We start from the raw sequence: 23,555 nt of genomic DNA, 5'->3' as shown, positions 1-23,555 counted from the left end.
AGAGATGATTAGTGTAGATTTGGAGATTTAAGAGAGACTAAGAGAATAAAGAACAAGAGAGAATACTCAAAACTCCATTTGATTGATTAATGAGAGAGTTTACAACATATATAGAGTAGGGATACATAAAAACGTCCAGGTTCAGTCTAGCTAGGATAACAAGCATGTGTAGTCAAAGATGCCTTATTCAAACTAGCCAATAAGGTTCCTCACATGCTTGGGTATCTTGCTTTAGCTTTCCAGCTGTGACAGCCTGTCTAAAGCTTTCTTCCCTTGACCAGACCTTATCCAAACTCCTCTTTGCTTATCCATACTCCCCCTGGCGTGTTTCACTCTCCAAATAGATGCAAGGTAACTTCCCAAGTCTTATAACTCAGTTACCACAGTAACAATAAAGTTACTGTGGTAAATCACCAAAGTTATTGCCTGCTCCAAATCCCTTCCTCTATCCATATATCAACTCTTCATCTCCTCATCTCAACAAAAATTACCCCAACAATAAGTCCTAAAAAAAAACCCCAACAACACATCATGGATGGAGTATTAAGTCTAATTAATTGGGATGAGACTTCTGGGGTATAATTAGTGTTCCCAACAGTGGTATGATATCAAGTTGATTGCAACTACATTAAATTCATTTGTCATTAACTTGAAGATATCTTTAAAACATAGTAATGACAGCTTTTGACAAAAAAAAGCTTCGTAATGACAGCTTGCAGGACGCATAATTATCATTTAATTACAACAAAAAAGATTTAAAATCGAGAGATTTTCGTAAGAACACGCTCGTTGCAGATTTTTCTGATTTGGCAACTGGCAGAGTCTACTAGTCAATGAACAAACAATTTGTAGATATCTTCAAGAAAATGACAAAAACATGTAATGTATATTAGTCTATTAGATATATCTACCGAAATAGAACCTAAGCCGTTTTGTTTAGATATAACCTCCTTGCACGTCTACCATGTTCCTTGTCCCGCCAAAAACATTCTTAATTTCTGGTTTATCTTATAACGTGGTCGTGTCTGTCTTACTCTTTGGTTATGTATGTTGTAAATGAAGTGTTGGGGAAATACTTTTGTTATCATTAATGTCGACCAGAAGGTCCATATATATACAAGGTATTAGACCGTCATAAGGTCATGTTTATCCTAACAAGATAAGGATAATGATAAACACTATGTTACAGATATACATAGAATATATACTAGATAAACACATAGTTTCTGGTTGTCTTTATCATGTCCCGGATTGGGCCTGCAGTACGGGCTGGTCCATGGTCGATCATCATTTGGTTTATAACACTCCCCCTTGATCGACACATCCGGTACAGGTTCGTTGCATGCTTAATGTTGCCTCATTAAAACCTCTCCTGAAAAACCCCAAAACCAATGTGGCAAAATGGGAAACCAAGGACAGGAAAAAGAGTACAACACATGAACTCCCCCAGATGAATGCATCACTGTAGTAGACGCATTCCCATCTGGTATCCGAGTCTTCTTGAACGTTGAAGTTGCCTATGACTTGGTGAAGATGATCAGCTGGATTCTCCTTGAATGAACTTGTAAGTCTTGGACGTTGGTATGTCTTTTGGAACTCCATTAAGATGTGGTCAGGATGTACATCTTTGCTGCTGATCACTCCATGTCTTGGTTGAACTGATGGTGCTTCAAACGGTGCTCGGATGGACTTTATAATCTGCAATAAAACTTTACTTGCAGGTCCTTTTTCATGTCCCACGGATTCTCTTTGGTTATATGGCTTTCCCAAAACGTGGACATTCAATATATATTGAGTCATAGACCCAGAACACATACGAACAACTTTACTTCATATCTTTCGTTCATTCGGACTTATATCTCTTCGTATGTGCCAATGGCTTTATCCATTGTAACCAATCATTCTTTATTTTCTTTTGTCGATCCATGTTGAGCTATAGACCTTGTCTATATTCGTTCATAATCATGAGTGTCTAAGGTCATACCATCAATAATTATTTGCTGCAATGAAACTCATCACACAATGAATTCGCAGTCATACACTCATGTCCTTTGTACATGGTTATCGATCTTTTCTTGCTTTAGCAATGCTTATAATCATTAAGCCACGACCAGACATCCTTCTGGTCACTATCCTGGTTTATGGTTCTCACTTAGACGTGCTGACTTAATCATACACACACACACGGCTATGATTTTTCTACAGACTTTCCATATGTAAAACATAGCCTGTTTAATCAATCGATAACTTGTATTATTGAACCTTTGAACCATTAAACATTTTTCTCTCAGTTGGTCTTTATTATGATCACAAGGAATTATAATATTTTCTGTATGGACTGACTGCACTAAGTAAATACTTAGTCTTTCATATTACTTACAGCTGCTGTATATTACAATCCATAAACAACTTAGGAACAAAGCTTGTTCTATGAGAATTTCTTTCTCATATTTCTATGGTACGTTGATACCTTTATCCAGTGATCCATTTGCTGCTTACTACACCATTATTTCTTTAGTAAATATCCAGACAAAATCAAACTTGATTTTCTGTAGTAGCATCCACCATATAGGAGCATATCTCTTTATAAATTGTTCCTTGGTCCTTGTGAGTATCCTTGTGTAATCAAGCTATACTTGAACGTTATTTAGAAGGAACATGGACACACTATACCATGTGGTCATGTCCTTTAATCTCACGGAATTTCTTATCTCACAAGATCCATTCACTGGTTTCTTTCTTAGATGGCTTTTCTGTATGTACATGGTTACTACGCCCATCTGTCTTATAATTACTTTGAATTCTTTGAACACCCCACGTCCCTATATAGGTTTTATGAGTACTCTACGTGGGTTCATGATCCTCAGGTTATATCCTTCAAATCCCAAGTACTACAATCTTTTATGAGCTCTTATGTATGTAAATACATCTTTGGTGTTAACACTCTTTATCTTTAGTTTCATACTGTTCCAGACATGATCTAATTAGATTTTGAGATCTTATTATCCAAGACCTTTATACCTTGCAGTTTGGCGTCCCAAACTACATGGTCTGGTACCTTAGATGTGTGGTTGCGCAACCTTATTTCTCTGTCTGAACTGGTTTCTCTTATGAACTCGGATTTGTACGATTCTGAGCACCTTTCATTACTTTCCGAGGTTCCTTATTATTTGGAACTTATTTGTCTATCTCTAATAGACATTGTAGCAACTTGATTGTGTCTCTTAGACATCTAATTCGTGGTGCTTAAGCTGGTATGACATAGTCATTTTTCTTTTCGGGTCAGTGTGTCTGGCATATATTTCTGCTAGCTTTTATATCTTTTGATCATATTCTTTTAGAACGTCTAGATCATAATCTTTGGTCTGAGGATCTTGCCAAGACAACTATGGTTGATACCATTATATTTCTCTTTTACTCTTTACTCTTTATCAGCCTGATAACTTTCTCCTTTCAAAGTTGGATAATCAGATTACTATCTTTTGTAATCTGTGTTCTTGGCCACTTGATTAAATCATCCATGTTTGGCACAAGATACATTATAGTTTCGTGGAGGAAGTCTTATTTATCTAATATATATTCCCAATCCTCATCTGAGGTTCCATCTTAAATGGCACACATATATGTGGTGGAATATTCGTATTTTCTTAAGATGGTTTGTGTATATGTCTGGTTTATGACCCTTAATCATTCAGAGGTGGGAATGTCTATGCTTACATGTATGGCCTGATGTAAATCAATATTTATATACATAATGTCCTTAAGCTTTAGGCTGGACGTGGGTGATGTACCATTAGTGAGGGCTTTAAAGCTTTCCAGCCGTGTATATTATGGTTGTAAACCATGGAATCCGAATTTATGATATGATCATGGACTGTGGGTTTTAGTCCTCTCTCCCCCTCATGAACATACTCATAATTTCGTAGTGCTTAGGACAGTGGAGCCTTAATTATTTTAGTGATTTTCCCTTTTGTGTACTTATAACACATTGTGAGATTTTATGGGATCACTTTTGTGCCTTAATTAATTTTTCATCATGTTTTGGATCAAGATGGCTAATCTGGTCATGCCATAAGTGTTTATTTCGTGGTGAACCATACTGGTTACCATGGCTTTATGCCTCTTTCATACTGATCCTTAGCATAGAATAAATCAGTAGAAAATATGGGTATAGGCATTCATAATGCTTTTAGGCGATTTTTCAAAAATCTGAAAGGAATCGTATTTTCTTTGCTCACTGGTTCAATGTAGAATGTTATAAATCTTTATAACTCAATGGGTCTGAATAATGTCGTGTCTTTTGCCATTGTCAGTACCAATTAATTGATTTCAAGTGATTGTAGGAAGGTAAAGTTGAACCTATACAATCAAGATGAAGTTAAATCTATGCGAGAAATCAATCTATCAGTGAACTGACTCATTAGTCTACACCCAACAATTGATTTTATGTGATTGCAGGAAGGTAAAGTTAAACCTATACAATCAAGGTAAAGTTAAACCATGCATGAAATCAACTATCAGTGGACTGATTATCCTTTTATTAAGGTTTTATTTGTTATTTAATCAAGAATCATCAAGCAAGACCAAGCAAGATAATATATAAAAACAAAATCGTTTTTATTATTTCAATAACATAAATGAATAACAAATAAATCAAATCAGATATGAAAACATAAAATCAGAATGTCGGAAAATTATTCAATGTATAATCCGACCTCATGGTCCATGAGTGTCCACTCGGAATCCTCCTCAGATCTCTTCTTATCAAATGTGGCTTTATTAGCTTCAGGGATTTTCATCTCACTGTCTAGTACTTCATAATATATCTCCATGATGTCATTAAACCGTCTGATGTTATCCATCCTTTTCTGCTTCTTTTGCTCAATGTCTAATAAATATGAGAACATGTCATAATAGGTGGTGAAACCTTTGGCCTGATGTGATAACAACACTTCCTCTGAATGGAATGTGTCACGAGTTTTGTTTAACAAATCCTCGTTTGTTACCAATTCACCACATAGTCTAAGACTATAGGTGATTCTCATAAGATCAGAGTGATAATTGTCCACGGATTCATAATCCTGGAACCTTAGAGCTTCCCATTTTTTCTTGGATTCGTGCAACAATGGCTCACAGAATCTAGAATTCAAAAATGACCAGAGATTATGAGGATCATTAACATATCCAAACTCGTCTCTTAGGTCCTCACAGAGATGGTGTCGCATAATCATTATGGCTCTGTGTCTTTCACACGCAAGGGTGTCATTGCCATACTTGATGCACTTCCCAAGTCCTCTAGACTTCAAGACGGCTGAAGTGTTTATAGCCCAATCAAGATAATTATCTCCAGAGAGATCAAGGGCTTTGTAATCTGAGGGTATGAAACTCGACATCTGAAATCATTATTCAAAACAGGTCTTAATCAAGTAATCTTTTTGAAATTTTTCATGCTTCATATCAATGCCACACACGGACCAAAAGAAATTTTTTTTCTAAATGATGCATTTTCTTAAAACCATACGGTTTAAGGTGTGGATCAATGTATTTTTCAGATTTAAGGTCCTCTTATTTCAAACACAAGGTTTCAAGGCCTTTAGGGATTCTATCTTAGATGATCAGGAAAATGTTCCATATTTTCTTCATCCCATTGGATCGGATCATTTAGTATAATGATTTTTTTTTTCAGTTCAGATCAGATTGCTTGAAAACTATGAATGATCTATATCCCTAACAGTCGAGATTTCATGTTCAGTATGCAATATTAGTATGCAAACAATATGCAATCAAGCAAACCAATTCAATCATGAAATCAGGTTAGGGTTTTCGAAAAATATACCATATATTTATTATTATTTTTTCGAAAAATAATCAAATCAGAAATTATTGTGACTTAAAAAAATAAATCAGGAAGATTTGATTTATTCAAGCAATTTATTATATATTTTCGATTTAAAAATAAATATATTTTCTCAGATATATCTCTGATATTTCGATTTTAAATATTAAAAAAATATTTTTTTAAATCCTAATCAAGTTCTAGTCGTTATCAATTATCAGGAAAACAAATTTCTCAGACAATAACATGAGGTAAAACCTCGGATTAATTTATGAAACCATGATCAAATTTTCAAAAAAATTTATGTAACATGCAGTCCTTAACAGTTCTAGTTGATTCAGATCAGATAAGAACATTAAACAGGACAATAATGATAAGTTTAAGCAAGTAACAGTCGGTTTCTTTCAACATATAGCAATCAGATTTTTTTAAAAAAATTGTTTAACTTTCATTCCTAAACAGTTCTAATGTGAAACTATCATCAGGAAAAGTTTTAAACAATTTTAAAATCAGTTTCAGATTAAGAACATGTTCAAAACAAGTTCAGGTTCGAGATTTTAAAGAGTTTATGGTTTCTGGTTTTATTTTATTTGCAGAGACATGTTGCTAAATATAGCTACATGGCTGCGGATGGGGGTATTTAATACTTTATGGGTTTTAGATGAGTTTTCGATGATACCTGAAAACTTTTGATGGGTTGATCGGTCTATCAGTTAGAGATCTTCCTGGTTAGCTGATGGATTGCTCGGAATTATTGTTTTTGTTGCTGCTTGTTGGAATAGGAGACTGGTATATGGTTGAGAGAGATTTTGGTTTCTGGAACAAATTTTCCGCCTGTATTGTAGCTGAGCGTGGGGGCGCGTCCGAACTCCGATTGATGCGGGGTTAGCCGCGTTGGCTTCGTCTCGTCAAGAGCTTTAATTTGGTATCTGGCTCGTCGTCTGGATCCATCGGAGTTGAGGGATAGAGCTGTTTGAAATTTGTCGGGAATTAGGGTTTTTACTGCTCGGATTTATTTCTGGTTTTTAGGGTTAGGGTTTATGAGAGCAACGTCGTGCTGATAACGTGTTGTAAATGAAGTGTTGGGGAAATACTTCTGTTATCATTACTGTCGACCAGAAGGTCCATATATATACAAGGTATTAGACCGTCATAAGGTCTTGTTTATCCTAACAAGATAAGGATAAGGATAAACACTATGTTATTGTTTTTTGTTGCTGCTTGTTGGAATAAGAGACTGGTATATGGTTGAGAGAGATTTTGGTTTCTGGAACAAATTTTCCGCCTGTATTGTAGCTGAGCGTGGGGGCGCGTCCGAACTCCGATTGATGCGGGGTTAGCCGCGTTGGCTTCGTCTCGTCAAGAGCTTTAATTTGGTATCTGGCTCATCGTCTGGATCCACCGGAGTTGAGGGATAGAGCTGTTTGAAATTTGTCCGGATTAAGGGTTTTTACTGCTCGGATTTATTTCTGGTTTTTAGGGTTAGGGTTTATGAGAGCAACGTCGTGCTGATAACGTGTTGTAAATGAAGTGTTGGGGAAATACTTCTGTTATCATTACTGTCGACCAGAAAGGCCATATATATACAAGGTATTAGACCGTCATAAGGTCTTGTTTATCCTAACAAGATAAGGATAAGGATAAACACTATGTTACAGATATACATGGAATATATACTAGATAAACACATAGTCTCTGGTTGTCTTTATCATTTCCCGGATTGGGCCTGCAGTACGGGCTGGTCCATGGTCGATCATCATTTGGTTTATAACAATGTATCTGTTTTTTTTTTTTTTTTTTTGACGTCAAACGGCCTATTCTATTATTCAAGCTTGAGATGGTTTGAGTAACCAGACCGGAATAGAACAACCAATGAAATGTAATTCCGTACGAAAAGTAACAACTGGTTATGTATAGGCCTGGGCATTCGGTTCGTCGGGTCGGGTTCGAATCGGGTCCTTTCGGGTCCGGGTCTTTCGGGTCTAAGAGTTTAGGACCCGATAGGGTAATTTCAAATTCTCGGTTCCGGGTCGGTTCGGATCGTGTCGGATCCGGGTCGGTCGGGTCTTAGATAGTTAGACCCATTCGGTAACTAGAATTTATCGGTTCGGATTCGGTTCGGTTTCGGGTCGGGTCGGGTTCGGTTCGGGTTCGATTTAAAAAAGACCTAAAAATACAAAAAAATATCTGAAAATATTTATATATCCTAAAATATTAAAAATTTATGATTATATATCCTAAAATATTAAAAATTTATGAAAAATTTGTGTTTTATTATATTAAAATGTGTATATATATTAAACTATACGAGATACAACAACAATTTGTTGTCTCCTAGTGGTTGACCCCCATGTTCTCTAGACAAATAACTCGTCTTCGATTCCCCCTTGATGCATTTTATTTAATTTACATTATTAATTCGGATACCCATCGGGTTTCGGGTTTGGGTCGGGTCGGATCCAAGACCCGCGGGTCCTCTACAACAAGACCCGATAGGGTAATTTGATCGGGTCGGTTCCTACCCGAACCGGGGTTTTTTTGGTCGATTTCGGGTCGGGTCTTCGGGTCCGGGTAAAATGCCCAGGATCTGTTAAAAGTCTTAATCCCCTATATATTATTTGAGAAGCATTACAACTTCTTTTTGTAGCCACATGTCATCACTAGAATGATTCTTAGAATCATTAGAGAAATATGTTTGTCCATTTAATTATATAATAAGTTTTTTATTAAACTAACAATAAATTCATCATTAATGTACTTTATTATTTCCTTAAATAAAATTTACGGAATTGCCTAATGTGGCTAAAGTATATATGACAATTATTGATTTTGAATAATAAAGATTTGATAAAAATAGTGTATCTTCTATCTTATTTGTTTAATTTTAAGCTATTAAATAAATTAAACAACCACAATAACCATATAATAAAAATTTAGATTTTTATGTATATGTTATATTTTGAATTTTTACAAACGGCTATAAATTACTAAAACTGTTAAAAGTCTCACATTCAAATTTTATGATCTATGGTTTAAAATTTTTGTTATGAAAAAATACAAATGATTACAAAAATTAAGTAAAAAGTCTAATTTAATTAATTAATAAGATTAATATATATATCGTTTTAAATTAAACTATAAACCATATAAAATATAATATTTTAGTTTCAAAATTTACTTTGAACAATTTTTTTGATAAAAGTTTTGAACGATCATTGACAACTTATTTTTTTAATTATAAATTACTAAAACTATTAATCCCACAATGAAAATTTTGTTATCAGTAATTTAAATTTTTTTCTATAAAATATACAAATGATCAAAAAATTATATGAGTAGAAATCATCATTTAATAGACATTAATATTAAAAATATACTAAAATATATTATCTATGTTAGTATCATTTAAATTTAATAACATATCCTATCAAATAATTTTTTTTTTTTGGATTAATACAATTGATTTATATGTTCGCACCAATTTAATTATATTTTTAATAGTTACTGACTTTTAATTATTTAATATGTATTTATTATTTGATAATATGTAAAAATATTTAATACATAAAATAATTTATATATATAATGTTAATCCCGCGCAAGGCGCGGGTCTTAACCTAGTTGAACATATAACAGAGATAATTTGGCGATCCTAAAGAGGCCTAAAGTGGAAGGTAAAATAGATGTTTGTTTAACTTTGTTATCAGTACTGGGCTCAAAACGTTGTGCTCCACTTAAATATCCTGTGGGCTTTATAATTACTTGAAATTTTGAAAGTTGCACTTTTGTTTTGTTTAGCGACTCTTGCCTACCTTGTCAACACGATAAGAAGCTGATATGGAGGCTTGTGACAGAGTGAAGAGAAACAAACACGTGCGGACTAACTGTGTTGAAGAGAGCCTTTATAAGCAAATAGAGGGTTCGGTCCGGAGTTCTACAACGCCAAAATTCATGCCCTTTAACAACAATAATTTTTAAAATTTTATCTTTTAAACCAAACAAAAAAAACCATCTAGAACCCTAATATATTGATTTATCATATTGATAAAATAATTATTCTAAAACGTTCATATGCATTTAACATGTTGCTTGATTGGTTTTCAGATTACACCAATTCATCTTGTATGCATTTAGCTCAGTTTTTATATTTTCGCCAGCAGTAGGCATAATAACTGGAATAACTTTATTGTACTTAAAATTGCAAAACCAGAACAATGCTTTAACGAAGAAGAAAAAAAAGAAGAAAGATGAATAGTCTCTCATAAATGGCATCGATTTGGAAAGAAAATTAGTTGCTTTTTGCTTTTTTGCCAAAGGAAATTAGTTGGTTTGTTCTATATACAGTATATTGGTGCACAGAAAAAGAAACAGTATATGATTCATCATTTAATACATACTAGATAGTAACCCGCGCAGGATAAAATGTCTATATTAATATTGAAATTATATATTATGGTTATGTATAACATAAGGTATACTTTAAGCGATAGTTAGATATAACTAAATGTATGATTGTTATTAGGGGTGAAGCCAGAGATTTTTTATAATGAATTCACTAATATTAAAATTTAATATATGGTGTTTGCAAGTTTAAGAAGAAGCTTTGAAAAATAATTTTTTTATATTTCGCCTATCACGTTATAGTAGTTATGGACTTAGGGGTTTAACACATAAAATCAAAAAAAGGTGGATCAATAACATATTATAAGCAAAACAATAACTGTGTGAAATAAAAAAATATAGCTTCTTTAAATTCAGAAAACATCGTTGCATAATAAAAAAAATTGAAGGTTATTTGACCCTCTAAATTGTAAAGGTTATTCCAGATGCGACCAGCACGTGAGACTTGCTGGTGGTTTGTTCCTGAAACTTTCTTCTCATCTTCAAGGTCGTCTAATGCAGAGCTCTCATGGGGGTGAAGGTGGTGACACTCGTATGCTTATATTTCTTGCTCGAGAAGACTAATACACTAAGCCGAGATGATTTACAGTGATTCAGTCTCCTCGAAACAAAGATCACCCCATCGAGCAGTAACAAAACCGAGTACGACACATTTATCTAGAAATAGATTTTCAACGTCCTCTTTCAACAATGGGAGGCGGTTCTCAAGAACATGAGTGCTATGCTAAATGCATGAAAACATGTATGGAGGAAATGGTTATTTCATTAACACTTGGCATCGTACTAAAGTTTCATCGCTTTGTAGTCTCTACGGATCTGTCAACTTAATGGCGATAGATCAGATGGATTATCATTTTTAACAGAAACGTATAGACGAATAAATAATCTTTATTGATGCTATGATTATATTGAGAGGATTGATAAATCAACTAATCGAACTTGAAGCTGAAGGTGTTTCACGTAAAAGTGTTCGTCGAGAAAATTATAGATGGTATGAAGTTCTTTTAAAGGAATGTTAGTGTGAACGCATTAAATTTACAATTTTGGTAAGAAACATTCTCTGCGTGACACCTAAGCGTTTTACTAAATAAAAACTTCTCGTGAAGCCACGTCACCACGTCACATTCTTTGCCAATAAACTTTTAAAGTAAGTTTTACAAGTGTTTCTCCTTTAATATATAGGGGATAAACAAAGAAACTAAGATTATAAATAAAGAAATCAAAATCATTAGATTCTTTCAGTTATTATAAAAATGGAAAAAAATAACAAAGAAACTACAGTTATAAATAAGGGAATCAAAATCATTTGATTTTTTCAGATATTATAAAAATGGGGAAAAAAATGAAAACTCAGGGTTCGAACATGCACACGTGAAGTAATAGAGAAGAAATAAAGCCGCTGGACCTAAGAGGATTTCAAGCATAATGGTGCCCCTAATATGTATATATATTACGGCGTCTAAAGCCTAACCTTTACTAGCTTTAGCCCAGGGCAGGGCCTGCTTCTCAGACGATATGAGCTTGAAGATGATTGAGATGATCCGATCGAAGTAAGATTGTAATCTTATAATTGTAGCCTACATTTCAGTCAGTATTATACAGTGTTGGGATAAAGATCCCACATTGGAAATATGAATGAGACTTAAGTAATATATACGGGACTTGAGTCACTCCACTAATTGCTAATTGGTTTTAAGTTGCAAGCCCAAAAAATTTATCATGGTATCAGAGTGGACCCACACTCTGACCCATTAATCCGGCCTAGACAGTGGCCCGATCAACCCATTAGCTGATGACCCAGAGAAAGCTCAGTTCCGCCGAGATTGCTAGAGAATAAAGCATTGTCTCGGAGGGGGTATGATGAATTCATGAGATTAATGGTTATACACACCATTATCTCGAGGGAGTGTGTTGGGATAAAAATCCCTGGAAATATAAATGAGACTTAAGTAATATATAAGAGACTTGTGCCACTCCACTAATGCCAATTGGAAGCCCATGAAATTTATCATGGTATCAGAGACGGGTTAAAACTAAATGGCAATTAATTGCCAATTATACAGTTTTCTATTACTAAACTCTTTCACAACAGTACAATGCAAATTGTTAAATCAGACACGTAAGATGTTACTTGCACATCTTAAAACTACAAAACTATATTTTCGCCACAATTTTCTTATGAAGCTCTCCCGTATTTGATCTTTTGGACTTCTGCGAGGTACATTTAAATTGGCAGGTGGACAAGGAAAGAGCCACTGAGAGAGCTATTATGAGTCTATGACTCGAGTCGGAGCTCGGTCGCTACGTAGCTGACCACATATGTTTTTTTTAACAAGACAACAATGTACAAAACTACACAACAACATGAACTAGTCACAATCATAATACACACAAAATATATTTGCTATTTCATTGTGACAATATTATATATTACAAAAAAAAAACATACCACCATCCTTTCAAGCGGATGTTTACAACAAAATCTATATACAAACATATTTCAATCCTTTGACTACTACTATAAACTTATTCCTACATTTATAACAAACTAAATATCTTATACTGTTTTCATGTATTATCTTAATATTCCTAGCTTCAAACAATACTAACCATTTACAGTGTAATGACCGCATCTTGTAATATGTATGTCTGGACATATTCTATATAGTTAGTTACTTTTTGGTTAATTTCAAAACGGAGCACGGTGAGGTACACCCTTCCGTCTGCTTGAGTTCGGTGATTATTCCCGGAGATAGATTAAAACAGCTTTCATCACCTGAGTTCGTAGACTGTTGATCTCCTGAAAAGTAATCTGACTTAACAGTAGAGATGAAGAGACCGTTCATCAGACGGTTAAAAGGACACGTCTTACGTATCTTAGTCGGTGTGGTCATCTCATCAGATTCTGACCCACCTTGACACTCCCTCCCATGCTTCCCTTTTAAAGAGAAGGTTAGACTTTGATTCTTCCAAGCTACATCACCAAACAAGGGCAACATGGTCAATTTAGTAAAATAATAATCTGAAACTTGTAGAAAATAGAGAAAATATATTCAATTTACTTTTCTTTTCTGTGATAACCGTGGTGTGATCTCAAAAGATTTCTATGACGAAAGACTAATCACCACGAGGTCTGCAAGATCCGCGTTTTCTTACCATTTAAAGTTCTTCGGGTGGCCAAGGGAAATCGAACCCAAAACGGTATTTACAGTTGTGAGGCCTTTACCACCAGACCAAAACCAATTTCTTACCATATATTCTATTTACTTTTCAACCAACAGAGCAGAAACGGTAAGAATCAATTAAGGAGGCTACTGCAGCATATTTCACAAGTATTGGCAACGCCTTTGCCGATTCTTGGCTGAGGACGTTCGTTCAAGAACACGATCCTTGCGCTGTTGATTATATGTCTGAACACAAGAGATGTCTAGATACTTCTGAATCTCGTTTACCCTCATAACGTTGTGGTACGATGATCTACGTATCTGAAAATAAATTCGATTTTAATATGTTTTTGTGGAATTTTAGATACATATTTTAAAGAACGAACCTGAAGGACACGATGGTTTTTGTGATTGACCAAGCAGTAAGAGCAAAATGTATTGGAAGTGCAGTCAAGACAGAACATGTTGCATTCGCTTTTGTTGGAATCGGCGTGAATCGAACAAGGGACGAAGTAGTTTCCTCTAGGCATTGGGATTAGCCATGGGGAACTCAGATAATAGTCTTCTTCTACTCTCGTCATTGGTCCCTGGAGGGTTTTAAGACCATTTCAAGAGTAGTAACTAATATATAAGAATCTGTAGAGAGAAATTTTCAAAAACAGTAAGAACAAGAGAATTAGTCGCCATGATTTTCTTGTGGCTGCGCTTATTGCCTTATTGGACCCAGAGTTCTTGTGATTTTCGATAGCAAGCTTGGATAGAGAAGAAAGAACAGATTTGATTGAGAAGCTAAGAAGAGATGATTTAAGTTAGTGGAGGAGGAGGCGGCTGCTATAGCTGAAAATGAGAGATTGAGAGTTTTTTCTTGGTGTGTTTTTGAAGTCGGTCACAATAATTCGAGGTTTATAGTATAACTCACATGAAAATCATTTAATATCCGCTTTTAATCGTGTCTTTGTAGTTATCATTAATTACTTTTTTGCCCAAACCATCTACTGATCTGACATATCAGTGTCAAATTTCCTTTTAAGTCCTCTCGAAATTTTGCCCGGGCATATTTATACAAATATCATTATATTTAATATAAATGACATATATATTAAGAAATTTCCTAAACCTTTGTTAATATCCAGAAAAATAAGCACTTGGTTTTTAGCCCATTATGTGACTAATTTTTTTAAAAATAATTGTGTTTTCTTAACAAATTTGAGCTATATGTTACATATGTAGAAATTATAATAGATAAAGCTCAATTTATTACCCCTTTCTTCTTTTGTGTGCAAATTTCATTTTTGTAATATAGCAGTAGCTAAATTTATAAGAGAAATAATTTACAGAATTACGTTGAAATACTAATTTGATATGAAATATTTGGTTTAAAATTTGAAATAAGTGATATATTTCATAAATAAATTTTGGTAATCTATCTTTCTTTTAATATGTTGGTATAGCGTTATATTGACTACAAATTAGCATTAACTTCACTATTACTACTGGAATAAACAAATTTATGTTTATTGGACTGAATGACTTATAATTAAGCTTTAAATGATGACCAAATAAATCAAGAAAAACACTATATTTCTTAATAATTCTAATTTTTATCATTTATAAGGAATACTTTTTTCTATTCATTTTTTATTGTAAATAGTATAGAACAAATTTGTTCTTCACTAAATTTGATAAAAAAAATATATTTATTTTTGAAATTTAATTTTTTTCTGTTTTTCCTTGTTCGTTCATAATGTTTCGGTGATAGTTACCGGTTAGAAATTTAGTGACAATGGGTGAAATATTTTAGTGAAGGTACCCAGGGTCGGGCCTGAATAGAAGCTAATAAAGCATTTGCTTTAGGGCCAACGACAATATATATAATTTGGGGGCCAAAATAATTGAAATCTCATATAGCTCTACTGGTGACGGCGGCTGATGCAACACCTTCATGCCCTGGTTCAAACCTTAACTGGTGCATTTTTTTTGTATTTTCGCGATTTTTTAAAAATAAATGGGCCAAAAAAAGATTTTGGCTTCTAGGCCTATAATTATCAGGCACGGCCCTGAAGGTACCTTATTTGTTAGTGATAGTTTTTTGTTTCATGAAATCTACAAATATTTTGGGTTATGTTAAAGACAATAATAGCAGAATGTAAAATGATTATAGTGTTCATAAATTAGAAAAAAAAAAACATCTAATTATGAGAGTTGATGGTGTTGTTCTTCAATTCAAAGAGAAATGAGTAAGATGCTTTCAAGTTATGTAGTTTGTAATTTTATAAGAACTATGCGATTTCTTAGGCTACACCTATTTTTTTATTCATAATTTATGTATATATTTTTTTGAGGCAACATTATTTTTTATTCATAAATTATGTATGTATATTTAGTCATAAATTATGAATTTTTTAATTTGAGAGAAACAGTATTATAATAATATTATAATTTTATCAGTCTCCTGCAAATGAATCACATGAAGTGATTCCAGCTGATCAGAGCCAAACTTTTTGTGAGAACGATTATTAATAGAAGGGGAGAAGAGACAATAAAGAGAAACTCACATAATGCCCTTGTCTTTAGTCACCGGAAGGGCGTACAGAAACTTCGAAGACTCAGCTACTCAGCTACTAAGCTTCAAACTTTCTTCTTCGTATAATCTCTGTCCATGAAAACCATCTGCGGTGGCTTAAACCAAAAACTGAGATTTTATCACATTGTTATTAGTTTTAGAAAATTCAGAAGAAAAACAAAAGTTTTACCATGGTGGTATGTTCCTGCTTTTCGCTGCCTTTACCATTCATGGTTGCTATTAGTGTTATGAAAAGGGAAAATCTGAAATCAATCTCTAGATTGCAGACAGTACCCAATCAAAACTCCAAAGAGATGAAAGTATAAGAGAAACTTAATTTTAATCTATGAATGTCCTAACCTTTTCAAAAGTATCGGATCGAAATTGAACCCGACCGAGTATAGCTTCGCCAGAGACGCTTGTCAGCCACGTAGGCCAGCCGGCGGAAACCTGGTGTGAGGATAAGTCTTAACTCTGGAAGGAGTCATCAACTTATGTATGGAGGTAGTGGAAGACAGCATTGATTCATGACGATAATTAATTTTGATCCGTCTGGATTTGAGGCCATGGCTTCGACGGGTATAAAAAAAAATTACAAGCGGAGTAAAGTACATAGCAGGCTCGTCTACGAAAGGATTTATATAAGAGAAGGAGTCATAAAAGGGAGGTGGACGGATAGCATTGGCTCATCAAGATAAGAGTAAAGATCTCGATTGAATGATTGAGAGTAGATTGTAATAAATCCAAAAGAAACAGTGATTTGAAGAATCGGCAACGACTATGGTGAAGTGGAAGAGCGGAAGAGGGAAAATGATATCGTCATTATGTGGGCTGATCTAAATTGGCTAGGACAAATTATTAGAAGCCTATCACAAATTCTATCACGTTAATGCAGTAATGATGTGGCGAATTAAACTTCTATGATTGGCTAATTTTTTAATCATGTGGACAGGTCGAGAGTCGAGCATTAAGACCTTTTAGTAGTGTAAGATTAGTGGAACACGTACAAGGCTATAAGCTAATTGCACATGTATGTGTGTCTGTAGAGACCCCAGAAGTAAAGCAACTGAAAAAGTAGTATTAGTGAACTAATAAAATTTGAACATTGCTCGCAAATAAATAAATCCTCTAAGCAAAAAATAAATAAATATTTAATTGTTTGACATACATTATTTTTGTCGTTTGTGCCTTCAAAATATCAAGCCGGCCGTGTTATAGTCTAAAATGAGTGTTTCTATGAAGTACAATCTGAACCGTTGGATTCTACATTCAAAGTCAGACTATGAGTTATCCAGAGCAGGATTAATGCGAGTTTTTTTGGATAGATTCTTAAAGTAATATAAGATATGATCTTTTATTTTTTAACTAGAAAAAATAAAAGACGTCTTTTAAATAAGAGATATAAGAGATGTCTCTTAATTTTTTAGTTAAAAGCTAAAAAACTGTATCTTATATTATGCTAAGAACTTCACCCTAAGAGACATGTATTAATCATGCTCTGACAATTGGCGAACGTACGGCTCATGTGCGTGGAACATCATGATTTTGATTTTTTTTTGTCAGCCACCATGATTTTTGATAATAGACTAAAAGTGTTTAACAGTACATATTTGAAGTAATTCTTTCATTAAGATATTGTTAATGAAGTAATTCAATTTTGTTTTTTATAAGAAGCTTTAAGTCCAAAATCAATATTTTTAAATTCAAAATCACATTTATAATATTAGTTATTCAATTTTGCTTTTTTATAAGAAGTTTTAAGTTAAAAATCGATATTTTTAAATTCAAATCACATTTATAATATTAGTTTTGGAACTGCTCCAAACTCTCTTTTTATCACTGGGCTAGTATCACTTGGTTTTATCTTGAACTAGGGTAAACGCACTTAACGGACGGACGGATGAGTTAGTAAACTAATAGTATGTTTTTAAAAAATGTGTAAATTTTCAAAACTTTATGAATATATAACACCAACAAAGTTTACTTAACCTGATTTGCTTAACTAATCGGTTTAGTTAATGAATTATTTAAATTTTGAATCAAAGCTTTCTCAAAGAAAAAAATTGGACAGAAGCATGCAGTACACTATGTTATCTTGATAATTAATTATAACTGTAATTCCAAGTGTTATTGATTAATTTATGGAATATGAATTTACAGTAGCTTTATTGTATAAGTTATTTCTTATAGTAACAACTGACTTTATTTTATTATTGATTTAAAATTGTTACAATCTTATTTTGTTTATTTAATAGTTAGTTTTTGTATATTTTAAAAATGTTATGTGGTTCCTGCTACTCCACTTTCTTTTTTTTTTTTTTGAGCAAAACTACTCCACTTTCTTATTGTATGTTTTATGAGATGAATCCTTTGCCCTGACTCTTAGGACATGCATATGGAATGAGTAGCTTGTGTAGAATAAGGTTTTGACTTAACGTTGTGGTTATGTATATAAAAAGGTTGTGTATATATACTCCGGCAGATTGAAACTCAATCTGGATCTCTCCATAAGTACTAATTGATACCTCACCAAGATAACCCTTATCCTTAAGAGCTGATGTGATATTTTCATAAATCATATCAGGATCGGGACCAACAGGGATAGGGCAATCGTCCATGTCCCAAAAGACGTCTGTCTTAGACGCTGCAAACGGAGCACACTTGAGTAAACAAAATTTACATGACAAATAAGTAAAGCTTACAGCACAAGAGAACTTACATGTGATAGGGTTTCCTCCATCTGATAAACTTGACCAATGCCATACTGAGCTTAACATAGAAAGTAGCATTCCTGTTGGGTATGCATCAGGTATTGCCCCAAGAAGACTCAAGTTTCTCAAATTCAAATTTCTCAAACTCATGGAGAGGTTTACCAGAATTTTCATAAGGGCAAATCTTCAAAATAAGACATTTCTAAGTTTATGTCATAAAAATAGCTCTTAAAAACAAAAATGACAAAAATAGCATTACCCTTTATCCATTTATCCCTTTATCATTTTACCCTTTTACCCTTTTACCCTTTTACCCTTTTACCCTTTATCCTTTTATCCCTTTCCCTTTTACCCTTTTACCCTTTTACCCTTTTACCCTTTTACCCTTTATCCCTTTATCCCTTTATCCCTTTATCCCTTTTACCTTTTTACCCTTTTACCCTTTTACCCTTTTACCCCTTTACCCCTTTACCCCTTTATCCCTTTATCCATTTATCCCTTTATCCCTTTATCCCTTTACCCCATTTACCCCCTTTACTCCCTTTACCCCCTTTACCCCCTTGCCCCCCTACCCCCTACCCCTTACCCCTTACCCCTTACCCCTTACCCCCTTTACTCCTTTACTCCTTTATCCCTTTATATAAGTATATTATCTCTTTTAATAAAAAATTAAAAGTTATTTTGTTCATTTTTATTCTTAAAAACTATATTTATGAAAAAAACTTTTGTTTAGTGCTATATTAGTCATTTTCCCTTTTCATAACCAGTAACAAATTACATAGCACAGAATTTTCCATCAAATATGATATAACCTCAGTAAGTCTAGCATCTCTTTCTCCTATAAAAATCCATATACATATAATTAAAAAAAATAATAATAATAAACGTAGAAAGTGTTTGAGCATTAAAATTTTGCAGGAGCAAATGTCATCCTTGGCATCACCAGTAGCCATGATTGAAACTCTACCTCTATAACCAATATGCTCAAGGGCCATTTTGATGTTTTTCAAAACATCACCAACCTCGAGACCTTCAGGGATCTTGCACTCTTCCCTGTCCCAGAAAACAATTGTCTTAGCCATCTCGTACTGATGATCAGCCATCTTCAGAAGTTTGAAGAAAATTAAGAGAGAGACGGGAGATGTTTGGTTGGAAAGGCTGCAGGTAAACTAACCCTTCAGATCGATATGATCTATTTTAACCTAATATCGATTGGTATGGGCTGGATAGAATATCGTTTGGTATGGGCTGGAATCACTAACTCGGTTCTTGAACTTGCCACACCTTTTTTGTCTTCAAACTTTCAATCATTTAAAATAGCCCACTGGGCTTTTTTTTTTTGCCCGCGTCAATCGCCGACGTCGCGAACCAAAGACCACCAACTCCGTCAGCATGTAACCGCCAATAAGACTCTCTTCTCTCAACGTTCTTTTGCTTCCTCATCTTCAAGAAAGCAACACCATTTCAATGGATCAGAGACGAATACTCTACTTCACACGCTCTATCAATCTCCAATCTCTTCCTTTGGATGTGTAGAATTCCAGATACATTCAGTCTATTTAGAGCCAACTATTGCCAAAACATTTGTTAGAAGCAAACTTGAGCTTTTCTTGAGACAAGATAGATAGATTACCGAACTTGAAATCCTACTTGCGTATTCAAAGAAAGAGGATACACAAATCTAGAAGATGATCGTAAGGATAGAAAGATCACCTCGAAAGACTGAGCTCGGTTTGATAAGTTCTTATGGAACTTATGCAAGATAGATCAGAGAGATTTAGGTTGAAGAATATGATTATTATTGATTGTTAAAACTCATCAGCCGTGAGGCTTACATACAGTAGAGCCTCTATACATTAATACTCCATAAATTAATAATCTCTATAAATTAATAAATTTTGTCCGTCCCAATTTGGACCGGTGTAAAATATGATAGAAATCGATAAAATAATAAGATAATAATAATTTTAAAACTTCCATGTAAATATATAGCCCCATTAAAACCATAAATTAATAATATATCTATATATATTTTTATATAAGTACAAACTAAACATTATATTATTGGTTTTATATTCACAATGAAAATACATCTATTTTTCTTAACATTTTACTATATTTTGATGATATTTAGTAAAATTATATTGAAAACCACATAACAACATAAAAATATATACCAAATAAGATAATTAAACAATATGAAAGTCAAATATTTTATTTTTTTATAAACAAAATATTCAAAAACGGGATACAATCTAAAAAAGGAAACTTTGGTAAATTAATATCTCTATAAATTAATAAAATTCTAAAGTCCCAACATTATTAATTTATAGAAGTTTTACTGTATATAAAAACCCCACTAAGAGATTAAGCCAAATAAAATAGAAATCCTAATGTAAATATAAATCATCCTAGACCTTCAGCATAAGCCAAAGTATTTTATGTTTATGTTTTATAAAAAATAGAAAATACTTAATTGTAGTTTATATATATTTATTTTATAACTAATATATTATTATATAATAATATTAATTTATATATTAATATGCGGTTCATCCACGGTCGACCGATGATTCGAAAAGTCATTCGCTTCAATGTCCGGGTCGGGTCGGAAAGATTGTTTTGGGAGTCTAAGCGGAAAGAAGGAAAAACTTGGGTTAGATTAGATGGTTTACCTTAGGTTTGGTTGTAGTTTTGTAGATTCATTAAAGGTAGTTCTGTATTTACCTACGTTTCTGTAATTAAAAAAAAATTAAGTATTAGGAAGGACATATTAGAATAAACCATGGAGATTGTAGGGCGAATCAGAATAAAGTCCCAACATATTCTAGTGTCGCTGCTTATGTAGAACCAAGATCGTAGTCATAGAATATTTGTTTATTGGAAGGAACTAAAAAGCTTAACCAATCCAATTTCTTCAAACCAAAATACAATTGAGCCGTTAAAACTTGATCCTATATAGCCTCTGGTCGTTAACAGATGTAATTTTTTTAGGTTGGGTTTGTTGTTCCAAACGTTGGACATATTGTTTTGGTTGTGAGGGTTGAGAAGGTGTTAAAGGTTTACGTTTTGATTTGTTTTTGACTTGTCTTCTCCATAAATAGCGTTGTATCAAATCATTTTGATAAGAATTGTAATAAGGCAGGCAGGCAGCACTCATCAGCATCAAAGACATGGTTTTAAAACAAAACATGTTCACACAGAATCCAACCTCAAAACGTTCAGAGAACACAGTAACAAAACAAGATTCGCAGAACATGGTTCTCTAAAATTTCTATTTAATCGATTCAAAAAAAAAAGACAAAAGTTGAGTTCGGGGGTTCTGTCCAGTAAATATGGTTGGACTTGGACAAGCCCTGTGAGCTTTGTTTCTGTACCAGAATAAAATACTATAACTTACACCTCAAGCCGATAGTACTTCAAATGTTATGTTGTACCGTAGAAAAGCTATCAAAAAGCTCAACCCCATTCCTCCACCGATGCAGAAAACTTATATCATTGTGAAGAGTATTTCATTACACGTATCAGGAACTCCAGGCAAGCACCAATGGAGACAATCCTGAACTCCTCGTGAAGCCGAGTGATAAGAGTGGTGCTGAGCTGACAGTAAATAGAGATTAAGGCATGAGAAGATACTCTGTTTGGCTAAGAGTCTTTGCAGCAGTTAGGATCAGCTATAAAACATAGCTTGTGGTTTCTGAGAAGAGTAGCTTTGAATTGGAATCGAGTAGCAAACTTGAGTGAGAGCAGCTGGGTTAAGCCAGTGTTCTTGATGTGTTTCTTCAGCCACTAATATATGAGTTGCAATAACTATGGGCTCAAGGTGCTGAAACATACGATATTTCGTGTAAAGAAAACTTTCAAATGCGGGCAGTACTAATGTGGACTATAAGTGATTTTCCAGCATATGGTATGTTATCTGGATGGACAACGCATGGAAGGCTATCATGTCCATATAGTCAAGATAACACTGATGCTTTCCAACTAAAACACGGAAGGAAAACGTGTTGGTTTAACTGTCACAGGAGATTCTTACCACCTGATCATCCATATCGTAGGAGTAGGAACAAGAGGGTGTTTGACAGTCCACCTCCGAAAATTTGTGGGAAAGATTTGAAGACACAACTAAGAGATTTTGGTGCAGAAAGGACGCCAGACGTCGGTGGACATGAGCGTTTTCCGGTAGATGCTGTTGGAGACCTACATAACTGGCACAAAAAAAGTATTTTCTGGGATCTGCCATACTGGGAGGATCATCTGCTAAGACATAATTTAGATGTCATGCATATTGAGAAGAACTTTTTTGACAATCTCATGAACACGATCCTTAATGTTCAAGGTAAAACAAAAGATAATTTGAAGTCAAGACTGGATTTAGTCGATATATGTGCTCGTTCAGAACTTCATGTTGATGAAAATGGTAGGGCTCCTTTTCCCATATACCGACTTGATGCAGAGGGAAAAGATGCGTTCTTTGATTGGATTTCAAACGATGTGGAATTTCCAGACGGTTACGCATCTAATTTGCGTAACTATATCGACAGAAATGAAGGAAAGTTTACTGGCTTGAAAAGCCACGATTGCCATGTAATGATGCAGCGCCTCCTTCCGCTTGCCTTCAAGGAACTATTAGCACGAAATGTTCATGAAGCAATTGCAGGGATAAGTGGTTTCTTCCGCGATTTATGCACGAGATCAGTGACTCTTAAAGGTATTGAAAATTTGAAGACCAACATAGCCGTGATTCAGTGCAACCTTGAGAAGATATTTCCTCCCTCATTTTTTGATGTTATGGAGCATCTTGTTATTCACCTGGCAAGAGAATTGGAACTTGGTGGTCCTGTGCAGTATAGATAGATGTATCTGTATGAGCGGTATAT

General features: G+C 34.0%; 1 long non-coding RNA gene and 1 pseudogene across 1 annotated transcript; both read right to left on the bottom strand.

The window, feature by feature from the left end:
* Nucleotides 1–12,622: 12,622 nt before the first annotated feature.
* LOC106397350 lies at nucleotides 12,623–14,009 on the bottom strand (annotated as a pseudogene).
* Nucleotides 14,010–18,249: 4,240 nt separating this feature from the next.
* Nucleotides 18,250–19,054, bottom strand: LOC106397349. The gene is made up of 2 exons (XR_007324102.1): nucleotides 18,684–19,054; nucleotides 18,250–18,608 (listed from the first exon to the last, which is right to left on the bottom strand). It is a non-coding gene; the product is annotated as an uncharacterized LOC106397349 (long non-coding RNA).
* Between the last annotated feature and the right edge of the window lie 4,501 nt (nucleotides 19,055–23,555).

This window comes from Brassica napus, chromosome C5 (genome assembly GCF_020379485.1).
Source record: "Brassica napus cultivar Da-Ae chromosome C5, Da-Ae, whole genome shotgun sequence".
NCBI lineage: Eukaryota > Viridiplantae > Streptophyta > Magnoliopsida > Brassicales > Brassicaceae > Brassica > Brassica napus.
The sequence above is the reverse complement of the archived record's forward strand: the minus strand, read 5'-3'. Positions and strand labels throughout refer to the sequence as shown.